Source organism: Corvus brachyrhynchos, unplaced genomic scaffold (assembly GCF_000691975.1).
Source record: "Corvus brachyrhynchos isolate BGI_N302 unplaced genomic scaffold, ASM69197v1 scaffold23, whole genome shotgun sequence".
Lineage (NCBI taxonomy): Eukaryota > Metazoa > Chordata > Aves > Passeriformes > Corvidae > Corvus > Corvus brachyrhynchos.
Genome location: NW_008238983.1, coordinates 4,132,385 through 4,147,050, shown reverse-complemented (window position 1 = coordinate 4,147,050; position 14,666 = coordinate 4,132,385). Strand labels below are relative to the sequence as shown.

General features: G+C 36.7%; 1 long non-coding RNA gene across 4 annotated transcripts in view; it reads right to left on the bottom strand.

Moving 5' to 3' along the window:
- The window catches only part of LOC108447773, a 49,756-nt gene that overhangs the window by 16,657 nt on the left and 18,433 nt on the right, over positions 1-14,666 (bottom strand). Inside the window, exon 1 of one of the 4 annotated variants that reach the window (XR_001863459.1) lies at positions 6,954-10,795. The exons of the other annotated variants lie outside the window; for them this stretch is intronic. This is a non-coding gene — a long non-coding RNA (uncharacterized LOC108447773). Of the gene's footprint in view, positions 1-6,953; positions 10,796-14,666 lie in introns of those variants that run through there. 4 annotated transcript variants of the gene reach the window in all.

The following is a 14,666-nucleotide window of genomic DNA, read 5'->3' as shown; positions in this document are numbered from 1 at the left end:
GACGGCGGGAGCGGGGACGGAGGCGGGAGAGACCCGGCACGGATGGCCCTGGGCCAGGGAGAGACCCCGGCGGGACAGGGGCTTCCCTGCGGCCACTGGGAATGCTCCAGGCTGGAGCAGGGATAATGTGTGAGGAGGAAGGATGCGTAAGCTGACCGCAGTCCCCCCATTCCCCACACCCTTGCACGAGCCGGGCAGTGGGGAATGGAATAGTGAAGGTGAGCCTAGGAAGGAGGGGGCATAGAGGGAAGATTTTTCACTCTTTTCTCACTGTACGACTCTGTTTTTAACTAGAAACAAATGAAATTAATTTTCTCAAAGTTGAGTCTGCTTTTTGTGTATATGGTGGTTGTCTTTTACCTCGCCCCACAAACTACCATCTTATTTCCTCCCTATACTGTTTAAAAATGAAAGTGAGAGAGTGGCTGGATGGGGATCTGGCATCTGGCCACAGTCTACCCAGCACAATTTTATAGAACTTTTGTTACTATGAATTCTTCATTAAAACATTTGCTCGCAAGATGGTTTGGATGGGAATATGAGCACCAAGGTCAACTCCCTACCCTTACCTACAACCCTGAGCACATACTGATTTCTCCCAAGACTAAGATGGAAAGAGGAGTCAGATCCACTTAGTGGATGCTCAGCAGGATGTCGTTAGAGAATTACACAAGGACCTGAAGTCCCCAGAACAAGTCTTATTCTTAGAAAGGTCTTTAAGTAAGAGCTTTTGTATTTATTACAGGACTCAGGAGATTTTGCTTGTTATATTGGTAATACTGCTGGGAACAATAATCAAATATACACCGAAAGCATTTGCAAATTAGGCACAGTAAAACCACTGGATATGAAGACTGTATCATTACATAGGCAAATCTGTACTTGGGTGCTTCTGCCCTGTCTGCACACAAACATTCTATTTGCAAATCTTTGGGTATAGCATAGTTGGATGTTTTCAAGTGAGTTCTCAGTGAAAAAGCATTTTCTGTGCTAGTGCATCTTGTTTATCACTAATCCTGACTGACTGCCACAAAACTTGTAGCATAAAATGAACATCTGTGTAGTGAAGTAATGCTGAACTGTGCAAGGCAAAAAGAGCCTACATAGGCTATAAAGATGATGATGAAATTGCCCTTCCCTATAATGGGAACTAAATATGTTGAATTTTGCTGTCAATTTTCTGTGGATCATATCAATTTGCTTTAGATGTGATTTTTCTATCCCACCAAGGTCAACTGTATTGCTTCCATTTTTGAAATATATTACTATTCAAGTTCATCAGCAAATCTGTTTGAAATCTAAGCACAAGAATGTGTCTGTCCAGTTCTTATTCCATCACTCTCCAAAGCAGACAGAAATAATAAATATTAAGCTTTTTTCCTAGGAAGCATTAACTTGCTACATAAAGAAGGTAATTATAATAATTGAATACAGTGACATAATTATTAACTCTCTTCTCCATCCCCCCAAATCTCTCAGCTAAAGCTGATTATGTGATACCTCTGCTTCCTATGTAGTAGTCTTCCTGTTTCTGCAAGTAGTACATTCATGAATCAAGAAGAACCATACATTTATAAAGAGATTGGGTTTGGAAGGGACCTTAAAAATCATCTACTTCCATCCCTGCTGCCACAGACAGGGAACCTTCCAATGGACTAGATTGCTCAAAGCCTCACTCAACCTGTCCTTGAACACTTCTAGGGATGACACATCCACAACTTCTCTGGGTAACCCCTTCCAGTGTCTCACCACCCTCACAGTAAAGAATTTCTTCCTCAGTAGCACTGTCCGTGTCCCTGAGGGAACACCAATAGTTGCTGGTCTCCACCTGGACATCAAGCAGCTAATTGCAACTTTTCAGCTATAATCATCCAGCCAGTTCCTTATCCACTAAGTGGTCCAGCCATCAAATCCTTGTCTCTTCAGTTTAGAGACAAGGAAGTCTCAGCTGATGTATTCTTTTTGGTTTTCAGTAAAGCTTTCCATACTGTCTATCACAGGATCCTTCTGGACACAGTGTCCAGCACACAGCTGGATAAACACATCATGGGATGGGTGAGCAACTGGCTCATGGGTCAGGCACAAAGGGTCATAGTGAATGGGGTGACATCAGATCTATCACTAATGGGGTTCTGCAGGGCTCCATTCTCGGCCCTGTGCTCTTCAACATCTTCACAAATTACTTGGACACAGGAGCTGTTGACTCCCTTGAGACAGGGAGGCCCTGCAGAGACACCTGGACAAACTAGATGGCTGGGCAATCACCAACCATATGAAGTGGTGGTTCTGACTGGCCTGTACCTCTCTTAGAATTTACACCTGATCTTACATCTCTTTGAGAGATAAAAAGAAAATGAATATCAGGCCACTCAAGGATCTTTATGCATGTCTTACTGGATACAGCACAGTTATAAATCCCAAATCACACCTTTGAGTACTGCTTGGGCTAAATTAGTACAAGCTTTATAATAATAATATCATCTGAAGTAACATGTATGATGACATTTTTCTTAAACACAAGAACTCTCATATTGCTTTAAATCTATTTCCATGTATTTATGCAACTTGTCTCAATGCCAAAGGCAGCTGAAACACTGTTTAATGGACAGCTAAGGAATCACTGATCTCTGAAAGTAGCTTCTTCACTTTTTCCTGACAATGGAATTTTGAATCTTAGATATTTCAGAAGCATCTAACTGTAAATTTGAGGCTGGGTAAACTGCAAAAAGTTGCAATTCCTGAAAATATTTTGTTGATTTCAGTGGTACATTAAATATATAGTCTCTCCTTACACCCACTAAAAACAAACAAAACCAACCCAAAACCAGAAAACAACCATCTTGTTCATTATTTAATATCAATTATGCTTTCCCACTCTTCATAGAAATGGAGGAATAATTTAAAAGCAACCTAAAAATGATTGGATAAACTTTATACCATATGCAAGGAAGAAGCATGCAATTGATAAGATGGAGTTAGTTACTTAAAATGGTCTTTGTTTCCTGAATTGAAAAAAATTAACAGAATTATTTCAGAGAATGAGACAAAAACATAATTCTCTTCACTAGTTTTTATCAGAAGAGTGTGCAAATTAGTATCTGGTATGAAAAAATATGTTAACAGTTATTTTCTCCCCTCACTTCCTCTCTGCTATTTCAAGTAGGGAATTTTTATGCTGTTACCTCTTTAACTGTATCTTAAATAAATTCAAAGTGATTTGACAAATCTACACCAACAACCTTGTTGCTCTGAAAGATTCAAAAAGAATTTGCCTGTCTCTTATGGATAGTTGCTTTTGATTTTTAAAGAATCTTTTCTAATACAAAAAAAAAAAGTCTTAGTCTAGTAGCTCTAAAAGGAAATAGAATCTTTTTTTTAACTGTCATTTATGCACTTACATGCTCAAGGCTAGCTTATAAACAAAAGATATTGTCCAGACTGCTCACAGGAAAGCTTTCTCTGAAAAACTAGTTAATGCTCTGCATCACCATGTAGACTGCTGCCATTTAACCTTCTTTTGATATACAGATGAAGAAAATGAAGTCTCTTCTTAATAGTCTATGAATAAGTTAATACCCCTAGGACACAATAATCCCTGCATCAAGGAAAATAGAGGGATCAAATCTTTGTTAAAATTCAGAAGAAGATATTAGTGAATGTGCATTACATGAACATACCTGTTTCAGAAAAAAAAAAAAAAAATTTGAAGTAAATGTTACGAGTGTGCAATAGTAGGTAACCTTCAGCAGCTTTTTCTACGTATGGAAGACAAGCTTTCAGAGGAGTGGTGCACGACACATGAAACTTTGATGTGTCATCTGTTTAAAACACAATACTGATCACAGTTCCATTGCTCTTTTAACTAGTCCCCTTATTTTTATTATGTATTTTCACCGAAATTTAAATGTAAAAAGAGGGTGAATGCACTTGATAGTAAGGAAGCAATGGCACAGAAGTTGGCACAGTATCAATTTATAACATCCATAAGATGAAATTCTTGGTTCCAGTAAGATGACTCACATTTTGCTCTTTAAATATGAACATACTTAACCTTTTAACTACAAAAGTTTGATTGATCTGGAGGTTTTTTTTAGATTTTTTATAACTTTGTAGTCATAATGAGACGTAAACTGGATTGCATGTCAAAACTTGTCTCAGATCATGTGTTATCTTTCACGTCACAAAGAGAACAGAAATGAAGTTTCTATGAAGAATAAAAGAAAATGCGTATAAATGTCAGAACCCAGTGGAAAGAGACCAAAGTAAGACAAAAATGGTAGGTATATATATTCTTTTCTGCTGTACTCCTTGAAAGACTCCACACTGAAGATTCAACTGGAAAAAAACAAATCCAGCTGAGGTTAGCAACTGTCTCATAACACCAAAGAGTAAAATATTGTTTTGAAAAGTGAAATTATTCACCTGTCTGAAAGCATTTTACAACAACACAAACAAACAAACTGATGATCCTGTCTATCATTAAGTCATTTTCTTTATTTCTGCTATTTTAAACTCTTTTTTGTGGGGGGAAATGTACAGCCCACAGAACAATTTTGCTTTAACTGAGGCTGATTTCTTTCCACATATCAGGCACATCTACATCTTATGTTCTAAAGCAAAATTTCAGTTTGTTATTCATACATGAACAAGATGCTGTTACAAGTGTTTCTAGGCATTAAAGATGTTTTTATATTGCAGCTTTATTTATTGATATACAAGATGGAAACAGGATGCTAAAATTCTAGGCTGTGTAATCGTTTTCTTTATTCCATTATTCATAAAATATTTCCTTTTTCATGTGATGTTTCAACAGTTCTTAATTTGGCTTTGCATTTTAGAAAGCATATAAACCAGTGGTGCATAGCAAGAAGAAAATAATGGCCCAGTGTTCATGGGTGGCAAACAGTATCAATGACCTGTGATAAATTAAATTTTAAAACATGTTTAAAAAGGAGGAGGAGTATTCTGTTGAATTTGTTTATGACTGGAGAGGGCTTAAGGGAAATACAACTTTTAAATTCAGCAATGGATTTTGATTATTCTTATTTACTTACTGCACAGAATTTTAGATCTGAGATGAAAAAGCAGGTTTTTCTGGAAAGCAGAAGAAGAGCTTGTGGAATTAATGGAACATAAATGTACTGTTTTCTCCAGACTACTAATCAACTGATTTTCACATTAAACTCAAATGTCATTCTAAGGCATGTTGAATTTTATTCCAGAGAAGTTATTTTATAGTCAGCTAATCTACAGAGTGACACAGTACATGAAATACAGGCAAGTGATCAGGTTATTTCAGACAAAGTATTCCAGTAATGCAGATTTAAAGGGCTTTCCTTGTTTACAGGACAGATACCTTAAAAGAACACTTGGTTGGAGGGTGTGTATCTCCCAGCCAGTCTGCTCAGCTTTTGGGCTGAATTCTGCAACAGCCTGCTTACTTGGAGCGTGTCTGTTAGCTCAAATGCATACCATGAAGTAAAATACCTGAAAATAGTGCCTGGTTAAGAGCTTAGACCTGCATAACATCTATAAATTGAGAGCCCTGGTGGCCAAACCTGTATGTATGATAACAGAAGTACTGACACCCTGATCCAACCAGAATCTACTTGTGCCTTTTATATCCTGTAGTTTGAGTTTTAATTCATGCCTGCATAGTTCACACCTTAAACACCTCCATAACTCTCTCAAATTCTGTCCATATGCCCCTTTGCAGCTCAATTAAGTTCACATTGTAACATCTACAAAATTTAAAATCTGTATGAATGCACAAGCACCCTGAATTTAAAGATGTAATTTTAGATAAATAAAGGAAGTAGCCTGTAAACTGAATGGTAGATTGCCACTCCATTGCTCTTCTATCCTCCATCCAATTTAACTTCTTTAAGCTGTTTCTGATTTACATTCTTATCATGCTGCTTTTTATACGTCCTCTTCCCTGGATTAAAAAGTGTAAACACTGCTTCATCCACTGCTTATCATATTCATAGTGAGTCTTTCAGAGCAATTTGAGACCTCTGAGATGAGCTACCCTATATTGCTTCTCATATAAATAACACAGTTACAGATTTAATGTCCTTATTAAACATTTTGGTTTTACTTTTGAATTGAAATTGCTCATTGATCAACCTATAGCGAGTTTTCCAGTTTAGTAACTAGATCACTTTCAGGAGTGGGTGCATTTAATTTTGAAATCTGTAGCAGTTGTGTAGTTACAGGGTGTCATCCCCTCCTCCAACTGCACTGCCTTCATAAATACTTAATTTCTTTCAGTATCATAGTACACATTGGCTTAATTTACTCCCTCAGCTTCCTTGTATTTTCTTTCAGGTTTAATAACCTTCTTTCCTATCACCTGCAAACCTTGCTCTCTCAATGTTTATTCCATGTCCCTGATGAATGAGCTAAACATAAATCAAAACTATGTTAAGCTGTTGTCATGGTATAAGCTACTATTGAGTCATATTCTTATGTTTCTACACATGATAGAAATTAGAAATGCATCCCATCTTGTTCCTAATCTCCAGGGTTTTTTCAAATTTTCGCAGTTTTTTTAAAAAAATCTATTGCATTTTGGATGTTGTTTGAATACTTCATGGAAGAATCATATAATATTAATGCTTTAATATTATCCAAAAAATCTATTTCATATATATGCAGAGGTGAATAAATACAACAGGAGCCAGTTAAAAGACAACTCACTTTATCAAACCTGTTATGTGAAAACATATATAAGTACTAACAAGTCAAATGCATCTTACTAAGATTTAACCAAACAACAGCTTAAAAAAACACAAACACTGAACATAACTTCATTCTTCGTGGCTCTGCAAGTTCTATAGAAATCCAAAGTAACTCACATAACAGTAGTGTAAAATCTTTTTACAGCTTAATGAAAGGATTTATACTGTGGTAAAACAGATCGACCAATCTCTCAACCACTGAGCAATTACCTCAAGCATTGTCAGTGTATCCACATCTCTCCAATGCTCTGATAAATCAAGTCAGCAAACAGGAACTATAATACGAAGTAAAAGAAAAAACAGCAAAAAAAAAACCAAATCAAACCAAATTGAAAACCCAGAAAAAACCCCAACCCAAAACCAAAATATGCACTGTGAAATTCAGGATAAATCAGACCTACTTAAAGAAATGCACTGTAGATATGCTGGATCTGTCAGGATTTTTCCAGTAAACCAAATCAGAATTCTCCAAGCTGATAGATGACAGGTATTTCAATATTGCATATTGATGTTAACTTTCATGTTGACATCTAAGCAAGAAAACTGATTGCAGATATTGTTTTCCAAGAAAGTCTATTATCATAGTTTAAATAAAAACAAATCTTGGTCTTACAGCATTTCTGACTTTTGGTTATCCTTTTATCTTACATTTGCTATCTATAGGAACAACAAATACACGATTTCACTGAAAGGAGATTCATTTCAGAGAAGCTCATATCTTCAATGAATATATTCCTCATTGTTTCTATATTCCTGTGGAACTGCCAGAAGTAATTGCCACAAAAGTTGCAGTCATCCTCTTTCTGTAATATGAGATTGAAAGAGCAGGTGAATATGCATCTATTTGTTAATAATGGGACTCATGTATGTCATACTTTGCAAAGTAAAAGAACCAAGAAAAAGATACAAGAAAAAAGTCCCAAATCATTAATTCTGAAGCAAGACAGCAACTGTTACGTATCTTAGATTTAAGTGTACAAGTTTCAGATCAGACTGTGTCAAGCCTACAAGTTATTTCAGGTTTAAAAGCCATTGTAATGTTCACTTTGCATATATCTGTATTAATTTAAAAACAAAATTACACTCCAGCATGTTTTTGGCTTTCTTTAGTCCTCCTTGGTTTTGCTTATCAACAGCTATCATCTTTGATCGTTCAACTATGTGATGCTTGCTGTCAGGTGTACTCTTTGTTTCCAAAAGAAGAACACGAAGGCTCGCAGAATGAGCAGAAGCTTAATGTCAGCAACTACATGTGACATATAAAAAGCCAAGAAGTGAGAAATAATAGTGTGGGGGATTTTCAGTGTAGGCAAACCTAAAGGCCTGGCCAGCAGGGCATTCTGAGCTCAGTATTGGATTTGACTGCTAATTCTGATCTTGTTAGAAGATGGTATTGGTATGCACAGACATGTCTCCTCTCATTTTTGTTTAATACTTTTTAAAAACAATGACATGATACTTATAAACTACTAATAAAACTTCCGATTAAACAATAATTCCTAGTTTTCAGCAGAAAAAAACCCCACCACCCTGAACTTTAAATACAGTTTGTGAGAAAGGTAAGCCACCAGCCTGCAAAGAAAGCTGTGTTTGGATTTTCTTAAAGGGCTAAAGTACAGTATCTTAAATTCAAGTTAATTAATTTAATAAAAATCACAGAGAAGCTTCAATCAGAAGTGAACCCAAGCAGGTTTTGTTCTAAAGAATGCACCTCTTACAGTTTTCAGCACAGTTTAAGTTAGTTTGCAGAAAGCCTTGTAATCTCCATGCCAGATCTGATGGCACATCTGTTGAAGATTTTGTTCAACACCAAGTGCTTATAAGCGATTCAAAGAAAGACAAAGAACTTCCCTGTGGCTGATAAACAATAAGATAAAAATAGGTTGTGATTAAGTTATGGTAAAAGTTCCCTAATATGACATTAACCAAAATTTAGGTGTCAGCAAAAGTAGGCAGCAGTTCTTATCATCATGTTAGCTAAGTGGCAGGCAAACCTGCCTGGAAATGTAATCCAATCACACAGGAAATCTCTTTTTTATCCCTGGAAACATGAAGATTTTATCTCCTCTTCCTGAGGAGATTTATCTTATCTAAGGGTGTACCCTCAGTAATATAAAGAATTAATCCTTTAATACTGCAGACTTTGTGTTAGTCATAGTTTGTAGCAATGAGTGCCAGAAAATAATTAGTACTGAATATTAAATATTTATCTTTTTTTTAATTAATTGCTTTCAATTTCATTCATACCCTTTGTAGTGGGTTGAATCTATTGTGCAACAGTTAGCAAGAATTCCAAAGCTTATCCTTTATATAACAGCTCTCATTTTCAAAAAGCTCCACTGGTTACTGATATTTGTAAGACTTTAAAAAATGGAATTGGAGAGTCCATATAAATACTTAGGCATTTCATTAAGCATACATAATTCTCACTGACTCTGGGATGTACAATAGGAACATTTTATCACATGACAAGGGGAAAATTCTTTGTTTCCTCCTATTTGAGAAGTATATTTAATGTCCGAATACAGAACAGCTGGAGAGTAACTGTGGCTCCACATTTTTAAATAGTTCATTCACAAGATCTGCAGTTGAAGCACTGTGCTCAAAACAGAATGTAAGGAAACTGATTGTCTGGTATTGGGATTCATCTTCTTCTCAGTATTTCAGTATCTACTGTGCATGAGTCTGCATCTGAGAGTGCTGCTTCAGTTTTTCAGTCAATAAAATGAAATTCATAGTTTTAGGATATGAATCTTATAACCTCTTTCAAACATTTTCTTTAGATTAAGATCAATCATGCACTTTGAGCATCTCTTTCTTTTAACAGATTATAAAGTTTAGCTGCATAGTTCAGAAGTGAACATTAGATCCAGTGAGCCTGATAACTTAAAGCCACATCACAAGTTAAAGATGCATGTATGTGCACAGCTGAAACCAGGACAGGTATCAAAGCTATTTTTGTTGCAATTTCATCTGCACAAACATCTCACAAAATTACATCAAAGAATTACAGGCTCATTTCCAGTGAAGGATGTATCCATGTTCACAATACCTGCAAATTACACTATATGTTAATTAAATCTCTGAACAGCCAGTTCAGAGAACAGACCAATACCAGGGACTCACCAAAACTGTTCAGTCACTCCCCTTCACAGCTGGACGGAGGAGAGAAAATTTAATGAAGGGTTTATGAGTTGAGATAACAACCAGGAGAGATGGCTCATCAAATACTGTCATGGGTACAACAGGCTCAACTTAAGAGATATGCATTGAATATTATAAACAAAATCAGAGTAGGATAATGAGAAGTAAAATAAACCCTTAAAAACACCTTCTCCCTACCCCTCCCTCCTTCCCAGTCCTATCTTCTGCCCCAGCAGCGCAAGAAGACAGGGAATGGGGTTTGTGGTCAGTTCATCACCCGATGAACTCATCAGGGAGAGGAGCCCTTCTCCTGCTGCACCATGGGGTCTCTCCCATGGGAGACAGTTCTCCATTAGCTTCTCTGACATTGCTCTATCTCACGAGCAGCAGCTCCCTTCAAACTGTTGCAACATGAGTCCATTCCATGGGCAACAGTTGTCCCAAAACTGCTGAAGGGTCAGTCACTCTTCCACAGGGTGCAGTCCTTCAAGGACAGGATGCTCCAGCCTGGGAGCAGGGGCCCTCTCTCCATGAGTCTCCCACGGGCTCACACCCTCCTCTCAGGCATCCACCTGCTCTGGCAGGTGGTGCTCCTCCACGGGCTGCAGATGGATCTTTGCATCCTCCATGGACCTCCATGGGCTGCAGGGGTAGAGCTTCTTCACCATGGTCATCACCACGGCCTGCAGGGGAATCTCAGCTCTGGAGCCTGGAGCACATCCTGCCCGTCCTTGTTCACTGACCTTGGTGTCTGCATGTTGTTCTCCTTACAGGTTCTCGCTCAGCTCTTCTGTGGCCACAATTAAAACTGTACAAAAACTTTTTGTTTTGATTTCTTCTCAAATACATTGCCACAGAGATGCTGCCACCATTCCTAATTGGCCCAGCTTTGGCCAGGTGCACATCCCTCTTTGCAAAACAGGCCAGAAAAAAACAATCCAGCTGTATTCATCCTTGCTTATTTTTAAACAATAGGAGAAGACAGTTATAAAATTCTGACACTTAAAGTTTATAAAATTATAGCAGCACTGACAGAAGTTGATGACTGTTAACGATTCATCTTGTTAGAGGATGCTTTCTCAATACAGAGCTCATAAGAGAAGCATAGTGTGTATGTCACTTTGAATCCTCATTCAACCAGGCTTAATTGATGTCTGAGAAACATCAGACATCAAACTTAAAATTGCTATAGTAGCTGCTGCTTCTGATGCCAATGTCTGATACAAACAACTTCTGTAACAGTGACTTTGCAGATATGACTTTAAAGTACTGCTGTGGATTTTGATAACACACAGAACAAAAGGATTGATAGTCTGAAGGAGAGCAAATTCAAATGTTTTCTTAATATCCTCATAGCATAAAATATGATAGATTGTAGAAGCCAAGAGCTGATGTGATCAATACCATGCAGTAGGAAAACAAGAAAATACATCTAGGCTCCGTATTGCAATGCCCATGACGAATATTTTAACAAAACCTATCACTAATAGTATTCTCCAAGCTGAAGTGGAATAAACTAATAAGCTTATTATGTCAGAAAAAGAGGGTTGTGAAGGCTGAACATCTGTATGCAATAAGGAACGAACATTCTTTAACTGGAAACAAAGCCAAAGGAAATACCAACTTTAACACTGAAAATTAGTGAGATTCACTCTTGATTTAATAACAGCTGGAATCTCTAATTATCCTAATATAATGAGGCACTTTAATCTTCACTAAAGTGTGTTTCAAAAATCTATCCAAAGATTTTTCTTCATCAGAAAAATGCAGTTAAACATAATCTGTCAACAGTGTGTACAGTCTGATTAAATTCTGTTCTTGGCTCCAGCAGCTTACTTTCACCTGCCATTTATTTTACAAATTGTACTAAAATATGTGGGTTTTTCTTAAAAGAAAACCCAAAACAAACAATCACCCTCCCCATCAAAACACCAACATAGCAAGCACACAATTTAGCATTTGTATTTTTCCATTGAGTTCCTGCAATTGCACACATAAAAGACAGGAAAGGCTTCTGAAAAGCCATTTTCAATACAAACAATAGGCATTTTAAGGATACTCAACCTCCTAATTTTGAGAATCTGTATTCTGTAATGATATCCCCTATTAAGACTGCAGTAATTGTCTGTATACTTACAGTTGCCATACTGGAGAGTTTTCATTGTCAGAAGGGTTTACAAAGGAAGTAGACTTTTCTCAGATAGTGGTGTTTTTGCATAACAGTAGGTCCAAACAGAACTTGGTACTTTCATTTAAGAAATAAGCAGAAACATAAATTACATTGGGGAAAAAAACAGAACCAAACCCAAAACGGAATCCAGAAGGAGAAATGGGTTCAAGTTCTAACCTTCTTCATGTCTGAAAACTTGGAGGTTCTAACCCTAAATCTTTGAAATGCATTATGAAAAGATGAAAGAGCTGATTATTCCTCTTAGTTTATTTTCTCTAGATTTAAATATCCTTGTTACGTTTGTTGAGCTAATTTTGAAGTTAGCCTTGCTTTAGCTGTCACTTGTCACTATTGTTTTAAAAACAATAGTGTTATAAAGCAGAAGTGGCTAAATAAGTTTTGGGAGACATTTTGTAAAACTCTTTGAAAAATCAGTCGGGGATATATGAGTCAGTCCTATCTTCATCTTTGCTAATTTCTTCAGAAAACTTTTAAGAGAAGGAGGCAGGGAGGTCTTTTTCTTCAAAAAAATACATTTCCAAACAGACTATGCAAATACAGATGCTGATTAATGAATATTGTTTTTATTTAACTGATTTAATACTAATGTCAGGCTAATAGATCTGTACCATATCTTTCTAGAACTTTTATTTTTAAAGTCAGTGCTACAATTTCTACCCTAGCTTTGTAGCAAGAAAACTGATAAACTCCTGCTTACAAATACTATTAGTAATTTATCTGGTCTACCCCTAAGTTCTGTTAGAAAGTGAATGCCATTACAGTCCTGCTGACTTGTGAGTGTTTATGCTATCAACCTGTTCCATAGCCTCCTCAATTTCAGACTTATCCTCTGCTGAGCCATCTGCTATGATGAGTTCTAGCATGTGAATTGCTGTCATTCTTTCATAGTGTAACCTCTTGGACAATTTTAACTTTTCTGTACAGGTCTTGCCTTCTCTAAGCACTCTTTAACAACCTGCTCTGCAACTAGCTGAGCAGACTTCTTAAATGGTTTTTTTTCCCGTATCTGAAGAAAGTATTGCTGTTTATATTGATTCCTATGTCAATTGCTTTTCAAAGTCTTTTGGATTTTTTTTTTTTTCCCCCAGGGTTCCTCATATTTTCTGCTTTCTTTCTGAAAAAGCTCTCATCAGATTTTTAGAGATAGTTTATTTTGTCTAATGATTTTTCTTATCTTTTGTCTAAACCACCTTTTTTATTGTGTTCATTAATGCTGCACTTTTCAGAAGGCATCCTTCAGTAATGACCATAAAACCTATACAGATTTAATTCCCTTAGCTTTGCTTTTCAATTTCTTCCTTACAAGTGTCTTTATTTTTACACAGGCTACTTTTCAATGGGCCTACTGGCTTTTGTAAATGCTGTGAGGATGCTAAGTATGATGACAATCATTGTTAAACCATTACTTCTCATCAACAAAATCTTTACCCAGACCCTGGACACTGCTTGGCACCAAATCACAGGTAGCACCTCCTCTTGCAGGCTTCCTATGCAGCTGTTCCATTAAACAAATAATCACCCCATTTAAAACTTTTTCCGCTGCATTGCATGCTGGGGTTATGTTTGGCCCATATGCATAGCAGAGGAAGAGGGAAGGGGAGAAAGTGGGGTCTCCCACATGCTTTAATTTCTCTTTCTGCCTCTTTATGTGTCTTGGCATTTGGTGGTAAATGGCTGTTTGAAGACTCATTGCATGTGGAATCTGAATTACTTCTGGGATGGTTATTTTATTTGATTTGATTCTAGCTCTCTTTAACTTACACTACTAATTTGTGACCAACATGGCTTACTGTGACTTTTTTTGTATTTCAATGTGAAAATGAGAGAGTATTGTCCTTCCACAAACCTGCTGTTGAGTAATGTGTCAGAGACTTCATGTATGGCCAGACATTTCAGCCCCTCCATCTTGTTTCTTTGTCACATTTCTCTCTGAAAATTAGGTGACACAAAGTAAATGTTAAACAGAGAGTAAACCAGATTATTTTCATATATTGGACACTGCAAAGGTACTGCCTAGGACAGGTTACATAATGTTAATGATGAAGTTGTGCTTTTAAATATCAAGACGGACAATTCAGGTTAGCTTTTGAACTGTAATATTTAGGAAAAACCAAACCATGAAATCTGGCAATAGAGACTTTAATATTAACGTCTTTTTCGCTTTTGTGATTCCTTTACTTATTACTTTAGGGTTATTTTTGTGGATGACAGTCATCAGCTGTTACTTCTACAAATCACAGTCTTTCATGGTCTTTTTCTTTGCATTTCTTACATTCCTCTAATACATTTTCCAGACAACCTATCAGAAAAAAGCGACATAGTTCTCTGCTAGTGTACTTTATGTACATAAGGCTTCAAGATAGGCTTTGGTTGAAATTCTCTGGAAATGAACTTAATTTTGAGTTCTATTCTTCAAGCTTTTAACCAGAAGTTATGGTTATATTAAAAACATAGGTGCTTTAAACTTTCAGAGAACAACGTAATGTACTTTCCACTTAAACAGCAAAAGCCTTTTCTGCCCAGTAAAGTGAAAGAATTTTGGTTTCAAGAAACGCAAAAGCTTATTCAGAATTAACAGTACTTTTGTT